Here is a 17215-nt window from a genome sequence, read left to right on the forward strand (position 1 = left end):
TATCTGTCATAAGAAGACGTAATTGTAGCAGGTGTTTTGTTTTCTGTCAGCCAATTATTTTTAAGGATAACTTTGTTTTAAGCTTGACAATGGAGGTTTTTTTTCATCCTCTTTTATTAACCTCCGCTAAGGAAAATCACAGATCATTTACTGTAAAACATGTCACTGTTAAAAGGAATTGGCTAGCACATCCACATTTTCCAGAAGAAAAAAGGTCTGTGCCCTCTCTTCTCCGAAATGTTTGCACACTGGGTCTGAGAGCTGAATCCTCACTTGAGAATAACACCACTAGAAACTTTTTATGCTTACCTCCCATTGACATTGGTGCATAATTTATGTTTTTTTGTAACTTTCATGCACTTACAAAGTTCTTCAGGTTAATTCTGTATTCTTCTCTTAAAAATATTGGTGTCAGTTCAAGACAGTTTTCCTAAAGATTTGTTTTAACTGTTTTGCTAGGTTACAAAATGGGAGTGTTTTGAAATATTTGAACATTTCATTTTTGCTTACCTACATATGCAGGTCCTAAAACCAAAAATTTCTGTGACCATCTTCAAACATTTTCATGTTAGCTTAGTAGAAATCATAAAGGAAGAGCAAAAAAGGGGAAAGATAGTAATGCATATTGAGACTTTCCCATTTTGGGCTGGACTGCAATATATTGATTACACAGTATATTTAGTAAGTATTCAGAACCTGTTCACTTTCTTCAAATGTTTTATGTTACAACTTTATTCTGAAATGGATTACATTTTTGTTTTTCCTCATCAATTTACACACACTACCCATGATGGCAAAGGAATATATTTTTTTGCTAATTTAAACCAGAGAAATAAAGGCAAGCGTAGTTCAGCTGGCCCACAATTAAACGTGATAAACATGGTTGCCTCCCTCACTGGATTCAAACCGAAGTCTCCCACATGAGTGGCTGTGTCTTTAACCGCTACACCACGTGTTTTAACATCACACCAAGTTTGAAGTTTCTTAAGTTTCTTATTAAGTTTACCTCCACTACAAATAGCATCTATGATATGTATGGTTTTCGCCACAGGGAGTATTAACGTTTTAACTTCGCTTATTAGCCATTAATAGGCTTACTAGTATCTTACTACTTAACACAGTCAAAGCTATTTCATGGCACAAAAGCTGACATTGATACAATAACTATCAATATAGGTGACGAGAACTGACTTTTTTGTCAAGTGAAAAGACGAGAGACTCGTGAAAATGCCTACTATTTTACTGCCCAAGGGGTTTTAATCTAGCCTATATTACTGCAAAAATCATGCACGGATGCATACTTCGAAAATCCACCAGAAATATTTGCATTATAAACAGTTTTAGTTTAGGCTTACTATAACATAGATACTGAAGGTTACAGCTAGTGAAGTTTTTATTTATATGGAACAAATCCTAATGCATAATTTGCATTGACTGTAACGAGATTCGAACACAGGAACTATTAGTTTCAGGTCCGCGTCTCTAACCACTACGCTATTTAACACGGGATAGTCACTCACTCAGTCAGTAAGAGACATTCACTCTTCTTGGCCATTCACTCGGTTGGCTCCGCTTTCACGGTCCGGCAAAAACACAAACACCAACACTCTTCCTAGAGCCGGCAACCTGGCCAAACTGAGCCATCAGAGGAGAAGGGCTTTGGTCAGGAAGATGAATAAGAACCCATTGGTCACTCTGACAGAGCTCCAGAGTTCCTGTGTGGAGATGGAACAACCTTCCAAAAGAACAACCATCTTAGCTCTCCACCAGTCAACCCTTTACGGTAGGGTGGCAGAAGACACTCCTCAGTAAAAGACACATGACAGCCTGCTTGGGGGACTCTCAAAGCATTTGAAACAAGATGATCTGTTCTGATGATTTAATTATTTGGCCTTAATTCCATGCTTGCATTCCAAGCATGGTGATGGCAGCATAATGCTGTGGGGATGTTTTTCAGCGTCAAGGAATGGGAGATCAGTCAGGATCAAGGGAAAGATGAACAGAGCAAAATACAGACAGATTCTTGGTGAAAACCTGCTCAGAGTGATCAGGATGGTAAAGATTCATTTTCTAACAGGACAGTGACCTTAAGTACACAGCCAAGACAAGGCAGGATTGGCATCAGGACATGAATGTCAATGTCCTCGAGTGGCCCAGACAGAGACCAGACTTAAACCAAGATAAAAAATCTTTGGAGAGACCTGAAAATGGCTGCGCAGCGTCATTCCCCATCAAACCTGACAGAGCGTGAGAGGATCTACAGAGAAAAATTTAAGAAATTCCCCAAAATACAGGTGTGCCAAGCTTGTAGTGTCATACCCAAGATGACTTGACTCTTAAATCACTGCCAAAGGTGCATCAACAAAGAAATGAGTAAAGGGGACTGACTACTCATATAAATGAGATTTTTTTAGCTTTGACATTGAGATATTGTGTGTAGATTGATTAGGAAAACATTTAATTTATTCTGTTTTATAATAAGCCTGTTACGTAACAAAGCGTGAAAAGGGGTCTGAATACTTTCCAAATGCACTGTATGTGCAGAATCAAGTAGAATCCCTTTCATACTGAAATTCAACACTACTTTTGTTTGCTCCTTGGGGTTTAAGGCCAGGTGTCTCTGTAAAGCACTTTGTGACAACTGCTGTTGTAAAAAGGGCTTTATAAATAAATTTGATTGATTGATACATAATGAAAATCCAAGTTTGAAAGCAAGTGGGGCACATATCGGTAAATGACATAGTACACAATTATTGGTGTTTGGTTTTGGCTCGAAAGCACCACTTCTACCAAGTGGCCAAAAACCACGGAATACATCTTTAAAGTTAACATGCACTTCAAATTAAACATTAATTTGAATTTGAACTAAACATTTGACAAGCAGGGATATTTTGGATAAAAAGCCACAGCAGATAATTGGTCCAAGTGTGTGTGCGTTTGTGTGTGTCATTCTTGTGTATGTCGCCTGGCAGCCCAACCCTAGCCTGTGTAGGTGAGCATATAGCTAATGTACCAAGCATGTGTTATTGACATGAGGACAGTGCTTAATAAAGACATGGGTTCAGTCATTTTTTTTATTACTTGGAAAAACTGAACGGTGACACTGAGTGGTCTTTAAAAATTGAACATAAACATACACATATAACGTCCTGTAGGATAAAAAAAAAGTTTAAGGACAGCCCACTAGGTAAATATTCAAGCAAGGTTAAATATATAGGGCATGTGAGGTCATGTGTCCCATGTGAAAGGAACAGCCAGTCCTCCACTACTGTTTAGCTAGATGTCTAGGCCCATTCCGGTGAGATGAGGTGATGGGCTTGAAAGCTTTTTTTCTTGACAGCATTAATAATGAGATAAAAACAAACATGAAGAAAGGATAAGCCAGACATGGATTTGTGAGGGCCTTTCATCAAGTTGACAAATTACCTCAGAGAGACACCATGTCGACTGCCTGAAAGGGAATCCCTGAGCGCTTCTGCAAGATAATTGTCAATAGTTATATATACTAAGGATACATTATGAAGTAAAAATATTATTTCAAACATTTCGAGTAGAGCCGCTGCTCCTTTGCATCAAAAGGAGCCAGTTGAGGTGGTTCGGGCATCTGGTAAGGATGCCCCCAGGACGTCTTCCTAGGGAGGTGTTCCAGGCACGTCCAGCTGGGAGGAGACCTCGGGGTAGGCCCAGGACTTTGTGGAGAGATTATATTTCGACACTGGCCTGGGAACGCCTCGGGATCACCCAGTCAGAGCTGGCAAATGTGGCTCGGGAAAGGGATGTTTGGGGTCCCCTGCTGGAGCTGCTGCCCCCACGACCCGATACCGGAGAAGCGGAGGAAGATGAGATGAGATGAACATGAGATGACATTTTGAATATTTTACTGTGGCCTTTCGTATAAGGAAATCATTCAGTTGATATAGATGATGCATTTCACATTTATATCTTTGTTTGGTGTAGATATTCCCAATAGCAGAAATATAAATGTGCAACGTAGACATGTTATATGTCATGGTTGAGCCTGGGCACCTTTAGATGTGAACACTGTTTTGCTCTAACCTATGTTCTACTCTATGCCTAACAAGCGTTTGTCCTGTGTTCACTTGTTTGTCATAGATTCACATGGGAAAACCCAAGAATGCAAGTCATGGACTCTATAGTGATGGTTACAGTCTGGGACAAAACACTGGCCACCGGCTGTGAATCAAATCCTTTATAGCTCAAAATGGGCCACCCCACAGGTGCCATTTTTCTCTGCATTTCAAAGAAACCAGTGCAATGTTGACAAAGGTGACTTATCTGCTCTGTGTTTGGACAATGTAAACTCCAGTGTTGTATGGAATGAGTGGTTAGTTTTTTCACTAATTCTTAGGTACACGATGTGGTGCCCTTGCCTTTTTCTCCATCTCTTCTTTCAAAGAAATTTGGAATCTTTTAAATGAATAGTTCATTGGATAGTTTTGTGTACATATTCAACACTGGGACATTGTTTTCAAAGTGTCTATGCTACAAAATCATGGGTATGTCACTTTCTTTGACTCAAGAAACAAGTAAAATGTTCAGCCCACGATACCTTCATTTCTTCTGTTCCCGGTGATACACGTCACCAGACACCAACACCTGGTTATACTGTACTAGTAGATTGGTCCAGATTGGTCCACTGAACATGTATTGTCTTTGATCAGTGTTTTGTGAGATCTTAGTTCTGCCCTGGAACATTTGGAGCCCAAGAAATATGTTACAATTATTGCTATAACTTTTCAGATGGCAGGATTAGATTATGCGGTCTGACAATTTGTTGTTGCTGGCAATGGTATTTAGAGTCTTCTAATTGAGAAGAACTTGGTATACATCTCAACTAGACCCTCAATTCCAAACATAGACAAGTCTAGGGCGCTAAATGCACTGTTGTTGTTTGACGTTTTTTTTTAATTATTGATATTAACAATTGTACTAGACTTGAAGCTGGCAATAAGCATTTCGCTGCACTGTTTATAGTGGATGTAAACTGAATCTTGGTTTGATTTTGACCTTCAAACAAATCGTCAAAATCGTGAGCAATATTTAGGGAATTGGGTGATTTTGGTACTAAACCTTGGGAGAACAAAGCATGTCAGTGTCCTTAAATAGACTTGTGCGAAAACCACAAATGGAAACACAACAACAGAGAGCAAAGAATTCAGTTAGTGTCTTCCTCAAATTATCCTTAGCCACAGATGTCAAGTCTCTTTGATATGAATGACTGAATGAATGAACAAACTGGTTTCCACGCCAAACATAGTGAGGGTCCTGTTTCCTGTAAAGCTATGAACAATTGATTGTGTGCCTAGAACCTAAACTTTGGATCCAGGCATATACTGCAAATATCAATATTTGTTAATACGCTGAATTATATTCTGGTTTTGAAAGAAGAGGCACCCACCCACGCTTACTTTCTTGCAGATAAATGCACTGTAAAAGCAAACAAGGTTAAACAGTATCGACGGTTGTTGTTTAAATTCCAGGCAGAAGGATAGGATACTGTATGCAGAGTCACTGTAGGTCATCTTGCACAATATTTTTCATATGCTGGTCAAATAAGAACTGGCCTGCCAGGTTCATCCCCAGTGGGGGGACAAGTGGTTCACGGCTCAGCTCTGGACACTGAGGGTGCATTTGGAGTGTGCTAATCTTTAAGAGTTTAAGAAATCCTCTACACATTCATTTCACAATACTGCCAAATTCACAGCTTTTTTAGATCTCTCATCATTTACTTAATTTAGGACCGTTGTCAGATGTTGTTGTGTCATATTATTCTGTTTCTTTGCGACCATCAGAATCTAGCCAAGATCTAGCAAAACACCTCCAGGGGACCATGAAACAACACTTCACAAGCTTAATTTGGAGGTATCCAGGGTTCTTCCTAACAATGTACTTTTGTCTGCTACATACAGTTTATGTAATTGGAATGGGTGCCAAGCTACAACATGATGATGTAACAGAATTGCAGACACATCCCTGTATCCTGCCCTCTTTTCCTCTTTGTCATGACCCATTAGCTTAATTTGAATTTTTACTTTCTTTCATTTGTCCCAACAAGCAGATAGGCCCATGGGTCCTGTGGAGGGCATCTGCCAATGGAACAAGACAAATTACACTAGGTAAGACTTCTTGAAACTAGCACACAAGCATGTAAATTTAGGCATCTGAAAATGGCATGTATCTTGAAATTAGTTGACAAAACTAACTGTGAGCAATTCAGACTGAAAATATAGAGCAGTTTTCAATCTGAAAAGGTTAATAATATTGATCTGATGTCTAAATTCTGTTTCAGTTTTTCTCTTAAGTCAGAACTTGTTTCACCTAAAACCACTCAAAACAAGATTTATATGCTAAACAAGATTTTCAAGGCATATTTACTCAAACCAAGTATCATTATCTAATATAAATGTAGCTTGTTAAGGAAATGTATCTTATTTTAAGGACAGTAAGATTTTTAACCTGAAAACAAGATAAATATACTTGATAAGACTTAGATGTTTTGCAATATACAGTTGGCCAGCATTGTCTGAATTTGTGGTGTTCGTAATCGAATATGTCTTCCTCTTGCCTTTTTGCACTCTAGCAACTCCGTCTGGCAGCTTGGGCGTCTGTAAGCTCAGTCGAGGTTACATCCGAGATTACATTATGTTCAGTAATGAGCCAGATCTATCTCTGGGACACGACCTTCCCATCCAATTCCTGGGGTGTTGACTCATTCCTGCCTTTTGTCATTCACTAGCATTGTAAAAAGAATTCCTCATTCACACTGGGGGTAAGTTCCTGCCCTCTTTCATTATAAACCAATGTTGTTCTGGTTTACCAGGTTCATGAGTGTACAAGCCATACACAGCCATGTGTTAATGATCATTTACAGTGTCATTGTGTTCTAACACTCCACACGTTCCATGTAATGTTACTTTTCCCCTGAGAGGAATGAAATACATTAGTTGATTTTGACTTAAAGGCATTACTCTACATTGTGATTTTTTTATTGGTAAACTTTACTTCACCTTCAGCAAACGGAATTAGCAAATGTGCTGACATTTTAATTGATTCCAAACTGTGAACCTTTCCCCTAAAGAGACTCAAAAACTGATGCTTGGCTGAATATTATAAGCAAAGTTATATTTGCTAATTCCCAGAACCAGGATCTTTGTTTGGTACTAGCCTATAAGTAATTGCATCACGACAACAAATGATATGCTGCTTCCAGTTTCTGGAATTGGTATACGGGCCCAGTAACCCGAATTGGCCTATTCCAATATAATCATTGGCCAATAGCATATACATTACGAATATAGAGATTTATTACATAATTACTGTTATTGTATAATGTCAGAAGTGAAAGAAGTGATATGAGATCTCATGTTCCCAGGCAGGTGGGATGCTTTCCTCACCAAGAGTCTTTAAGGAGATTGATGAGCAAATGCAAAAGAGGTCATTGCACTGGAGATGCTGCATTATTTTCCATACACAATAGCTCTTTGCTGAACGGCCTGAAGCAGAGCAGCGTCTCCCTAATTTCATTGACTTGTAAGAATGTCTTATTTGGGTTTGTATATAAACCATTATTGAGCCATGGCCATGTCACTCAAGAATGAGAACACAGGAAGTCACACAGTTTTGTAATAAATCTATTCATACATATTTGGCATCAGAAAACTGGAGAGGAAAACTGTCTGGAAAAGTCTAAATATATTGCATATAACGAACAGTACAATGTAAAATGTAATTATACAGTGAAAGGCTAATTGATTTATTTATTTATGCATTTGTATACAAAACGCCAGGAGTCAATATTTCTCTCATGTGAAAAGCAAATTTCTTTAAGTTAATAATTTTAATTTACTCTAATTATAAATTATTTGGAAAAACGCAACACAATCTAGAGATTGTAAAGTGGTCTGAATACTCTCTGAAGGCATTGTAAACCTTAGATTCAGACCTTAGAATTAAAAAGTCGCTGTGTTCGTATTGCTCCCAGTTGACCCTCAGGTCCATGTGCCTTCCAGGCCCACAGTTGTCAGCCAGTGTGGGTTAAAAATTAATATTTTTTTTTTACACTGAATGCCACTTAAAGGGATGTGAACACAAGAGTGTGATTAGAATTGATAGAGGCAGGCAGGCATCAGAAGGACAAGCCAGTTCAAACAGAAATAGCAATGCTGATTCACTCTGATTGAGCGTGTTTTTTTCATGTCTCGGGGGTTGGGGATAAGACACCCAGTTGGGTGAACTGAGGGAGGGTTGGAGTCTCGCTGACCTGATTCAACCCCTCTGAATTGCTACTTGGTTCCGGGTGGCTCTTCAATCTGCCTGCTTGTCCCAGCGGCCTTGTTCTCACATGCAGAGCTTTATTTTGAAAACAGAGAGCCTTGCCAGCAACTAGCAAGGCATCTTCGTATTTTCATTGAGCGAACAGAGAGCAGCTACGCTGGACTCATTAGGGGAGAAACATGCAGAGCCCATAAATAGCACAGAGAGCAACTGGAGCTCAACTGAAGAACCTTACACTGTTCTCTGTCTTCCTCTGTCCATTCCTCACACTCCACCTCTGTCATAAAACAATATAAATGGAAAGGAAATAGAACAGTTTACAGAGAGGCTGTCCAACAAACAAGTGCGGTGAATGGATCGGTTTGTGTAAACGTTTGAATGTTCATGTCAAGAACTGTTGCCGGAGTGATTTCCCTACAGGGTTAGAAACTCAGCCGAAGCTCTGGAAACACCTCCCGCTAACCTCTCTTTCTCAGTTTATGACCGAGATTCTACTGAGTTAACTTTTATTTGCACTTTTACAGGCCGCAAAACACTAAGTTCTCCGTCCGAAGGGCCAAAAGCGTGATGTGTGTATTCATGAAACACACACGTGCATGTACGTACGGACGCACGCACGCCAACACACACACACACACACATAAACACACTCACACACATGCACACACATGCACACACACTCACACATATGCACACACACGCAGCTACAGGACTTCCCAGGCATTGAAATCAGTACATAAGAAGAGGCAGAAGACAAATTCAGGAGACCACCCAATGGTTAACATCTTTTCCTAACATACTTTCAAGGGCATTTATTTTCTTGGAATTGTGCACACTTTTACATGGGATTAGTTACATATAGACCTACCTACAGCGCATTGAGAACAACAGCCAACTGGGAGAAGGTTACTGTGTATTACATTCCCACTAGTTTCTTGCAATGGCTGCTATACAGAACTCCAGTAACTGGAATACAACCAGGAATTCTCTTGGCTGTAGCCTACAATTGTAAAATTACAGAATATGAATAGATACTCATGTAAGATTTTTACTGTACTACATAATTGGAAGCATAAATGACAAGAAGACATCTGCAGTTAATGTTTTAAGTTAATGTTTCAAATGCTTTCTCCTCACACTGACTTTACACAATCGAAGTGCTCTCCCCCCACCATAAACCCCCGTGGACTAGCTAATGCTATTCTGGTGTCATTTGGTAAGGGAAGGGGAGGAGACGAAGTCGTGTCATTGTTTAAAATTTAGTCTTCTAAATGTTAGAGGCAGGATTCTACACAGGGCACTTTTAACATTCCATACAAGGAGGTGAACAAAAAGTTAAGAAGTTGAGTGTAGAATGTAATCACTGACATGTGTATCATTCCTGTGCTAGATGGTAAGATTGCGAAGCTGCCATCCAAGTCACCCAATCTAGAATAAACACACTTTTGGGTTACTGTTTGTTTACATTTACTTTAATTGGAGACATTTAGAGGAGTTTATTTAAAAAATCTATTAAATATCAATGCGTGAGTTGTGTGGTCACACCTAGAATTATAAACAAACAGCTAGGTACACCACAGCCATGCGGAAGGTTGTCTGAATTATCCCACCAAACAAATAAAAGTCTTCATGGTTCTCTGGATTTTCATTTTAGTTCAGAATAGTTCCTGGCAAGTTCCAAAGGATGTTTTTGGTAAATTATTAAGACTTAGTGTGAAAGAGGTTTTCATAATTCCAGTTATGTCCTTGGGACATCAGATATCAAAGATCCAGCAAGATAAAAACTAATAAAATGTATGTACCCTTGAGCCTAAAAGTAATTGAAACCTAATTGTTCTTGTATGTTGCTCTGGATGAGATTGTTTGTTAAATGATTAAAACTATATATACAGGTGCTGGTCATATAATTACAATATCATAAAAAAGTTGATTTATTTCAGTAATTCCATTAAAAAAGGGAAACTTGTATAATGTATACATTCATTCCACACAGACTGATATATTTCAAGTGTTTTTTTCCTTTTGATTTTAAAGATTATAACTGACAACCAATGAAAACCCCAAATTCAGTATCTCAGAAAATTTGAATATTGTGAAAAGGTTCAATATTGAAGACACCTGGTGCCACACTCTAATCAGCTAATTAACTCAAAACACTTGCAAAGGGCTTTAAATGGTCTCTCAGTCTAGTTCTGTAGGCTACACAATCATGGGGAAGACTGCTGACTTGACAGCTGTCCAAAAGTTGACCATTGACACCTTGCACAAGGAGGGCAAGATACAAAAGATCATTGCTAAAGAGGCTGGCTGTTCACAGAGCTCTGTGTCCAAGAACATTAATAGAGACGCAAAGGGAAGGAAAATATGTGGTAGAAAAAAGCGTACAAGCAATAGGGATAACCGCACCCTGGAGAGGATTGTGAAACAAAACCCATTCAAAAATGTGGGGGAGATTCACAAAGAATGGACTGCAGCTGGAGTCAGTGCTTCAAGAACCACCACGCACAGACGTATGCAAGACATGGGTTTCAGCTGTCGCATTCCTTGTGTCAAACCACTCTTGACCAAGACAGAAGCGTCTCGCCTGGGCTAAAAACAAAAAGGACTGGACTGCTGCTGAGTGGTCCAAAGTTATGTTCTCTGATGAAAGTACATTTTGCATTTCCTTTGGAAATCAAGGTCCCATAGTCTAGAAGAAGAGAGGAGAGGCACAGAATCCACATTGCTTGAAGTCCAGTGTAACATTTCCACAGTCAGTGATGGTTTGGGGTGCCATGTCATCTGCTGGTGTTGGTCCAAGGTCCAAGGTCAACGCATTATCCTGCTGGAAGTAGCCGTCAGAGAATGGGTACATGGTGGTCATAAAGGAATGGACATGGTCAGAAACAATGCTCAGGTAGGCCATGGCATATAAACGATGCCCAATTGGCACTAAGGGGCCTAATGTGTGCCAAGAAAACATCCCCCACACCATTACACCACCACCACCAGCCTACACAGTGGTAACAAGGCATGATGGATCCATGTTCTCATTCTGTTTACGCCAAATTCTGACTCTACCATCTGAATGTCTCAACAGAAATCGAGACTCATCAGACCAGGCAACATTCTTCCAGTCTTCAACTGTCCAATTTTGGTGAGCTTGTGCATATTGTAGCCTCTTTTTCCTATTTGTAGTGGAGATGAGTGGTACCCGGTGGGGTCTTCTGCTGTTGTAGCCCATCCGCCTCAAGGTTGTGCGTGTTGTGGCTTCACAAATGGTTTGCTGCATACCTCGGTAGTAACGAGTGGTTATTTCAGTCAAAGTTGCTCTTCTATCAGCTTGAATCATTCGGCCCATTCTCCTCTGACCTCATTTTCGCCCACAGGACTGCTGCATACTGGATGTTTTTCCCTTTTCACACCATTCTTTGTAAACCCTAGAAATGGTTGTGCGTGAAAATCCCAGTAACTGAGCAGATTGTGAAATACTCAGACCGGCCCGTCTGGCACCAACAACCATGCCACGCTCCAAATTGCTTAAATCACCTTTCTTTCCCATTCTGACATTCAGTTTGGAGTTCAGGAGATTGTCTTGACCAGGAACACACCCCTAAATGCATTGAAGCAACTGCCATGTGATTGGTTAATTAGATAATTGCATTAATGAGAAATTGAACAGGTGTTCCTAATAATCCTTTAGGTGAGTGCATATATATATATATATACACACACTGAACAAAATTTAAAAAATGCAACACTTTATCCCCCATTTATCATGAGCTGAACTCAAAGATTTAAGACTTTCTCTATGTACACAAAAGGCCTATTTCTCTCAAATGTTGTTCACAAATCTGTCTAACTCTTTGTTAGTGTGCACTTCTCCTTTGCCGAGATAATCCATCCACCTCACAGGTGTGGCATATCAAGATGCTGATCAGACAGCATGATTATTGCACAGGTGTGCCTTAGGCTGGCCACAATAAAAGGCCACTCTGACCTGGACCTGGAACACGCTGTCGTATACGTCAATCCAGAGCATCCCAAACATGCTCAAAGTGTTGCATTTATACTTCTGTTTAGTGTATATATATATAGTATCTCACAAAGGTGAGATTTGGACATTTTCACTTAGGGGTGTACTCACTTTTTTTTCTAGCGGTATAGACATTAAAAAGCTGTGTGTTGAGGGGACATTTTGAGGGGACAGCAAATGTACACTGTTATACAAGCTTTACACTCACTACTTTACATTGTAGCAAAGTGTCATTTCTTCAGTGTTAAATATAATATAATCAATTATTTGAAAAAATGTGACGGGTGTACTCACTTTTGTGAGATACTGTATACATTGATTTTTGAATTGTTAAGGCATGTACAGACCTGTACATGCCTTAACACTTCAAAAACCTGTATTATATCAAATCTATGCTGAAAGTAAACAGATTACATTCCCAAATGAATTGATTAATGATTATATCTGTGTTACAGTTCCATACCAGGCAAGTATATTCACTTTCAATGTAAAATGAATGATTATACTATACAACACCAGGTGGTACTAATGTTATCAAGACATTGAAAGGTTTTGGCCTGTAAATACCCAGAAATCCCATGGAAAAGTGAGACAGTGTAGGACAGGAAGAGGTGTGAAAGAATGCTTGTCGGTGAGAGCAGCAGAGGAGTGCATTTCTTAATGAACAAAGGAATCCTTGCGTAAGTGTTGGTACAGAGCTGGGTTGCCAATAAACTTTCCTCATGGCAACAGTCATTCATTTCTTTGCATTATTATGGCAGTTGTTTTTGCTGCCATGCTTTTCATGTAATTCAAGCAGTCAAGTGCAACATAGTAAAAAAAAAAAAAGAAGGTAATCATCTACCTCAGATAGAGGTCAACACAGAAAACACGTAACATTGCCAGGATTGCTTTTTGATCACAAAGCCAATTTTTGAGTCCACAAAGCCAATTTTGAAAAGAGAGTCACAATAGCTTGGATTTCTTGTGTAGACCAAGGACTAACAGGAGGATTATAGGTAGAGAGCTCTGTTTTTCTGATAAAAAACCTCCTCTAGTTGAGACAGTTCAAAGAGAATATTAGACATCAAAGAGACATGTAAGTGCAAAATCTCTGATGAGAAAGTGCATCCACATATACAAACATCTGAGGCAGAGTGGGCAGACTGATGGTTGGAGAGCTTTTTGAAGTGAGGTAGTTCTCTGTACCGTCATGAGATGGGTTGCAAAATTCCTGGAACTTTTAAGAAATTTTCTAGTTTTCCTGAAATCTCCATTGGAGCATTCATCACAAGGGAGTAAGCTGGAATTCTGTTATCCTCCTCAAATGTGATTGAAGTATTAAATAAATAATTCTGTAGGCTACACTAAATAAATTATCCAAAATCAACACAAATGCATTTCATAGTGCAGAAAAAACAAGTACACTCCTGGTTTCAATAGCTAGTGTTGCCCACTTTATCAGAAAAAAACGTAATCAAGCTGTTTCTTATAATCTGCCATGTTTGAGGTCTTTCTAGCATTCACAGCCCGCACCAAGCCCCTCACACAACGATCAGATTGAGATCTGGGCTCTGACTTATCCATGCTACAGTGAGGGAATTTTTTTTTTATCCCCTGCTGATTTTGTACGTTTGCACACTGACAAAGAAATGATCGGCCTGTAATTTTAATGGTAGGTTTATTTGGACAGTGAGAGACAGAAAAACAACAAAAATATCCAGAAAAACATGTCAAAATTGTTATAAATTGATTTTTATTTTAATGAGTGAATAAGTATTTGACCCCTCTGCAAAACATGACCTACTACTTGGTGGCAAAACCCTTATTGACAATCGTAGAGGACAGACTTTTCTTGTAATTGGCCACCAGGTTTGCACACATCTCAGGAGGGATTTTGTCCCACTGTTCTTTGCAGATCTTCTCAAAGTCATTAATGTTACGAGGCTGATGTTTGATGACTCGAACCTTCAGCTCCCTCCACAGATTTTCTATGGGATTAAGGTCTGGAGACTGGCTAGGCCACTCCAGGACCTTAATGTGCTTCTTCTTGAGCCACTCCTTTGTTTCCTTGACTGTGTGTTTTGGGTCATTGTCATGCTGGAATACCCATCCGCGACCCATTTTCAATGCCCTGGCAGATGGAAGGAGGTTCTCACCCAAGATTTGATGGTACATGGCCCTGTCCATCGTCCCTTTGAAGTTGTCCTGTCTCCTTAGCAAAAAAACATAATGTTTCCACCTCCATGTTTGACGGTGGGGATGGTGTTCTTGGGGTCATAGGCAGCATTCCTCCTCCTCCAAACACGGCGAGTTGAGTTGATGCCAAAGAGCTTAATTTTGTTCTCATCTGACCTATGATTCTCCTCTGAATCATTCAGATCTTCATTGGCAAACTTCAGATGGGCCTGTACATGTGTTTTCTTGAGCAGGGGGACCTTGCGGGCGCAGCAGGATTTCAGTCCTTCACGGCGTAGTGTGTTACCAATTGTTTTCTTGCTGACTATGGTACCAGCTGCCTTGAGATCATTGACAAGATCCTCCCGTGTAGTTCTGGGCTGATTCCTCACCTTTCTCTTGATCATTGCAACTCCACGAGGTGAGATCTTGTGTGGAGCCCCAGCCCGAGAGAGATCGACAGTTCCTTTGTGTTTCTTCCATTTGCAAATAATCGCACTAAGTGTTGTCACCATCTCACCAAGCTGCTTGGCGATGGTCTTGTAGCCAGTTCCAGCCTTGGGTAAGTCTACAATCTTGTCCCTGACATCCTTGGACAGCTCTTTGGTCTTGGCCATGGTGAAGAGTTTGGAATCTGATTGATTGAGTGTTTTTGTGGGCAGGTGTCTTATACAGGTAACAAGCTGGGATTAGGAGCACTCTCTTTAATAGTGTGCTCCTTATCTCAGCTCGTTACCTGTAATAAAGACACCTGGGAGCCAGAAAATCTCTGATTGAGAGGGGATCAAATACTGATTTCACTCATTAAAAAAGTAAATTTACAAATGTTTGCGTTTTTCTTGATTTTTTTGTTGTTATTCTGTCTCTCACTGTTCAAATAAACCTACCATTAAAATTAGAAACTGATCATTTCTTTGTCAGTGGGCAAACGTACAAAATCAGCAGGGGATAAAAAAAATAAATCCCTCACTGTAATTGCCTCAATGATTACAAGTTGGCTAGGCTTTGAGGTAGAACAGCAGCTCCAAATTATAAGATCATCATGTCCATGCTTTACAGCTGATTTGAGGTTTCTCTGGTCAATGACAGTGTTTCGATATGACCTACATTAACAATTGGCACCTGGCATTGCAGCCAAACAACTCCATCTTCGATTCATCTGTCTAGGGCACATTGTTCCAATACTTTTGGTTTTTACCCAGCTGTTGTCTGGCAAATGTCAGTTTTGTCTTGTCTATTTAATTTTGAGAGCAGAGGCTACTTTCTTCCTGACCTCCCATGTAGGCCAAATGTGCAGTCTCTTCCTAACAGTTGGCTAACACACTTTGACATTGATTTTGTCAAGAGAGGCATGTAGATCACTTGATGGGAATCAAATTGGGTGGGACAATCTGTCCTATGTATACTGCCAGTGGTCTGGAATTTTCTCCATTTGTAGATGATCCTTCAGACAGTGGATTGATGCACTTTGAATTGGTTGAAAATGGCTTTGTAATCCCTCATGGCCAATGGGCATCAAAATCTTTCTTATCAAGGACTTCCTTTGGTCTTCGCATTAAGTTTTACCACACACCCATATGGTTAAGGCCAAGTTTCTTCCTTCATGAAAGACTGGCATGGGCGCATTGGAAATATGTATATTTTTTGGGCCCATGGGAACATTTTATAATTCCTTCTCCTGTTATATTAACTGTGCAGCAGGTGGGCAGCAGTGCCTTTGAAACATGACAAGCACCCAGCAGGACGAAGACAATTTTTAAAAAGCCCTGCCTTAGCTACCCTGTCTATAAGCATTTTCCAAACATGCAAACAATGTATACTAAGAATATGGGGAACTAGTGCATTTTGTGTCTCATCAGCTAAAATATAAGATCCCAGAAAAGTACATATCCTTCTTATGAAGTTCATAGATTATGGTATAATGACATAGTGACTTTTGTTCAGTCATTATGCTGCGCATAGTTGTAACAAAGTGCCAGAAATAGACCAGTTTTAAATCTAGGCTAAAACCTTAATGTTGCTTTCTGCCTTTTATTAACATTTTAATAATCTTTTAGACATCTTAAATGTGATGTTTTTATTTGTATGCATTGTCTTTAATGCTAATTATTTCTAGTATGCCTGATGTTTGTTTTTTCTAATGGAAAGCCCTATGAATTGCCCCTGTGTATGAAATGTGCTATACAAACAAACTTGCCATGCCTTTCCTTCAATTGACTAATATCTCTATAGAATCTGTAAAATCTTAGACATTTTGTTGCATGTTGCATTTATATTTTTGTTTAGTGTAGATAGCCTCAATCAACCATGTGGTATGTCAACCAACCATCTTATTTGCCAGCACGTACTTCTATTGTAGTAACACTTCGTAAGTCTCTGGTTGTTGTAGCCAACTAGAATTCTGAAGATTTGTCTTGCTACCATGTTCTCCTAAGATCTTTGCTTTACATAGAGTGGGCTAGTAGGTAGGATCAATGTATGCTCCTTTCAGAAAAGCTCTTAACAATTTGATCAATAGGGTAATTGGTTGAAATATTATTGTTTTAATATAGAAATCTTCCCATGGCCTATAATCCTCATATATAACCTTAAAAATGCACTGTTAAAAATGTCATGTTTTTGTTTCTGTCATTTTTGGTCTTATCACAATGGCCCACTGGAGTTTATTCGCCTTATTCACCCACGTCACTTCCTTTAAACCAAAACGAGGCTGCGGGGTACGGAAGTAACGTTGGCTCGCCCATCTGT

At 39.5% G+C, this 17215-nt stretch overlaps 1 long non-coding RNA gene across 2 annotated transcripts; it reads left to right on the plus strand.

The window, feature by feature from the left end:
- The first annotated feature begins 5492 nt into the window (after positions 1–5492).
- LOC109616847 lies at positions 5493–6625 on the plus strand. Of its 2 annotated transcripts, none has more exons than XR_002198129.2 (3): positions 5493–5883; positions 6080–6137; positions 6602–6625. It is a non-coding gene; the product is annotated as an uncharacterized LOC109616847 (long non-coding RNA). The 2 variants fall into 2 exon arrangements; XR_002198130.2 differs by having other exon boundaries at positions 6077–6137; positions 6602–6614.
- Positions 6626–17215: the final 10590 nt, after the last annotated feature.

Source organism: Esox lucius, chromosome 18 (assembly GCF_011004845.1).
Source record: "Esox lucius isolate fEsoLuc1 chromosome 18, fEsoLuc1.pri, whole genome shotgun sequence".
Taxonomy (NCBI): domain Eukaryota; kingdom Metazoa; phylum Chordata; class Actinopteri; order Esociformes; family Esocidae; genus Esox; species Esox lucius.